The sequence below is a fragment of the Diachasmimorpha longicaudata genome, chromosome 14 (genome assembly GCF_034640455.1).
Source record: "Diachasmimorpha longicaudata isolate KC_UGA_2023 chromosome 14, iyDiaLong2, whole genome shotgun sequence".
NCBI lineage: Eukaryota > Metazoa > Arthropoda > Insecta > Hymenoptera > Braconidae > Diachasmimorpha > Diachasmimorpha longicaudata.
Window position 1 is genome coordinate 963,878 of NC_087238.1, and position 3,380 is coordinate 967,257.

Consider the following 3,380-nt stretch of genomic DNA (forward strand, 5'->3'; position numbering starts at 1 on the left):
TTCATTCCTCATCCGGCATTTCGGGCACATGCAGCTCCCAATAGTTCTTTTTAAACTTTTTGTTTGTAATTTCAATCGTTTTCTTGCTCATTTACTCATTTTCTTGATTTGCTTGGGAACTATGGAGCCTGCAAAAGTGAGCAGTTGTGTTGATGTGTCACTGACAGAAGGCAAGGATAGGTAAAATAATCTCTTGAATACCACTCGAGCTTCAAAATTATCGAGTATTTCCCGATAGATTCGTTGCAAACAAATGAAGGAGTCAAGTTTTTCAGGGTAAAAATAACGAGTGCGAAGCACGAGTGGTATTATAAGTGACAATCATGTTCTATCATTTTCGAATGTTTTTATTAACAAAATTTTGACAATAAATTAATTATTGTATTTTTTTTCCAGGTGTTTGCATGCATTATAAACAGAACTTCAACAGAAACCGAGTGACAATTATTTGGAAAAAATATCCATCATGAACGAAAATTGGGTTTTTATACGAATTTTTGCGCGAATATGATTTCAAATGTCCTCAGCTGGATACAAGCATTCAGTGGAAGGTTCCAGATCCAAATATATCTAAAAAAGAAACAATTATTGTTTTTCCATCCCGCATAATATCGTGGAAAGATTGTTCAATTAACTGTTACGTTTATGAGTACGTCCACAAATGAAGCGTTGTGTTCTGTTAGAGAAAAAAACCCTTTGACGTGCGTAGTTACAAAAAACAGCAAGTCCACACGTACGAAAATTTTTAATGGACCCTAAAGATACCCTAAAGAAAGGGGTTTAGCATGATTTTTTGTTATTGTTTGATGTGAAAATTGGGCGAAAAATATGAGATCCACATTTTTTTATTGTGGAAAATAATTCGATAGAAGTCCTATAGAACGTCTATAGAAATTCCTCTAGAATTCTTTAGGGTTTTCTGTTAGAAAATTTCGTACGTGCATAAACCTTTTCCCGCATAAACTGGGCGTGTATCTCCAAGATGTTGCACACAGCCGCAACGGATGTAACATGTTCTTCCGTTTATACCTAAAGAAAAAAAGGAAATTAGAAAACCTTGAAGAATTCTATAGCAATTTCTATAAAATTTTTATTGAATTTTCTATTCATTTATTGTCGTTCAATAAGAAATATTATATAGAAAAAGTCAATAGGATTTCATTTTTCCATAGAATTTTGGGGGGTCTAATTTTCTAAGTTTTCTCCGTTCTTTTTTATTTTCTTCTCTTCACAGAATTGAACGAAAAAACTTGAAAATTAGAGCTGAAAAAAAAATCTATAGAAAATGACATTCTATAGACTTTTCCTATATAATATTTCTTATAGAATATGTTAATAGAAACGGGAATAAATGAATAGAAAATTCAATAGAAGTTCCTGTTCTACCTGTTGACCACGAATTAAAATAAAAAAAGAAAATTACCAGTAGGTGACGAACCAATTTTGATAATAATATAAATCTATGCCTAACAATCCTAAATTTAGTGAATTATCCGAAGAAAAATTATACAATTTTGAAGTTTTGAACTAAAAAAAAATGTCACAAATACTCGAGTATCTTAATAATTGTCAATAATCATTTAAATCAACTAGAAACTACAGCAATTCAATATTCAATATTCACCTCTCCAGAGCTTCCACAAGGACTTTAAGATCATTTGCCAATTCTTCCAATTCACCTCTTCAGAGCCTCCACAAAGAATTCATGATCATATTTTACTTTATTAATGAGAAACTGTATATCCACCTGGCTTTAGACAACTCATTAATTGGAAAAGCCGTTGGGAATAATGAGAACTTGGTTATTTACACTCGGTTTCTGTTGAAGTTCTGTTTATAATGCATGCAAACACCTGGAAAAAAATTACAATAATTAATTTATTGTCAAAATTTTGTTAATAAAAACATTCGAAAATGATAGAACATGATTGTCACTTATAATACCACTCGTGCTTCGCACTCGTTATTTTTACCCTGAAAAACTTGACTCCTTCATTTGTTTGCAACGAATCTATCGGGAAATACTCGATAATTTTGAAGCTCGAGTGGTATTCAAGAGATTATTTTACCTATCCTTGCCTTTTGTCAGTGACACATCAACACAACTGCTCACTTTTGCAGGCTCCATAGTTCCCAAGCAAATCAAGAAAATGAGTAAATGAGCAAGAAAACGATTGAAATTACAAACAAAAAGTTTAAAAAGAACTATCGGGAGCTGCATGTGCCCGAAATGCCGGATGAGGAATGAAGAAGTTGATGATGTAGCTGGTGATGTTCGTTTTTTTTTGTGTCAGTAGGATCCAAATGTAAATCACTCATAATGAATAGTAGTACACTGGTATCTTCCTTTCCGATAAGTTTTTATCAGCATTGGTTGAATCACTTGGTTTTAAATCACTTGGTCATATGTCAATTAAGCTGAATCACTCCAAAATGTATTTCTTGAAGGTTATGACTAATGTATGTAATGAATTGAGAGCACTTTGGACACTTCGAATCACTGTCATAATCAGCATCGAAGGGTTTATAATGAAGCGATGCAAGGTAATTAATAACGTTATAATGTTAAAAAGACGACGGTCGGCTGTGGAGTCCCCCTCCATTCCGCCATCTTGGTTACACCTATATGTACTTCACATGCCAGTTTACGAGTTTAAACTTGGTTGATTTATTTATAATAATTAACTGGAAATTTTTCAAGTACAAACGCTAGAATTGGTAAATTAACAAAATACAAACAATTTTGGGGCCAATTAATCCCACATACCCAGGGAAACATAAATTTTAATATGTGTCGGCCAAGTACATAGGCCATTTTTTAATTAATTATTAATAAATAATTGGAAGACGAACAAACGGTTTTAAAGTTCGAACAATCATGTACAGACGTAGTACAAACGACCTGATAATTTCTTTTTTTTATAATCAATCACCTGTCGGCTAAGGTCATATCAATGTAGTTGACGCAGTCCGTGGATATGCATTACCCCCACCGCGGACAATGAGTGGTAATCCAGCCAAACCTCTGGCCCCGCAGACGAACCCTCCGACTCAGCCTCGTTCTCAAGAGAGGCGTCCTCGAAGCCCGGCTCCCTCTTCTAGGGGACACCCCAGGGTACCACATCCTCCTGATAACATTCCTCGGGTAGCTCTTGCCACCGGTAACCCCGAGAATCTACATCCACTACCAGTATCTAATCATCATCTAATCAATCAAGATCATCTGACATGTTGGATTTGTAGTGGGAATGGACATCGTCACCGGGAATGTCCGGAACCAAGGAGGATCTTCTGCTTTGGATGTCGTAAGTCAGGAGTTACCACACTCACCTGCCCCTTCTGCAATTCCGGGTCATCGGGAAACGAGCGGAGAGGCGCGT

At 35.4% G+C, this 3,380-nt stretch overlaps 1 long non-coding RNA gene across 1 annotated transcript; it reads right to left on the reverse strand.

Moving 5' to 3' along the window:
- Nucleotides 1-433: 433 nt before the first annotated feature.
- Nucleotides 434-2,542, reverse strand: LOC135169020 (uncharacterized). Its single transcript, XR_010300139.1, has 3 exons — nucleotides 2,070-2,542; nucleotides 1,625-1,853; nucleotides 434-1,029 (listed from the first exon to the last, which is right to left on the reverse strand). It is a non-coding gene; the product is annotated as an uncharacterized LOC135169020 (long non-coding RNA).
- Nucleotides 2,543-3,380: the final 838 nt, after the last annotated feature.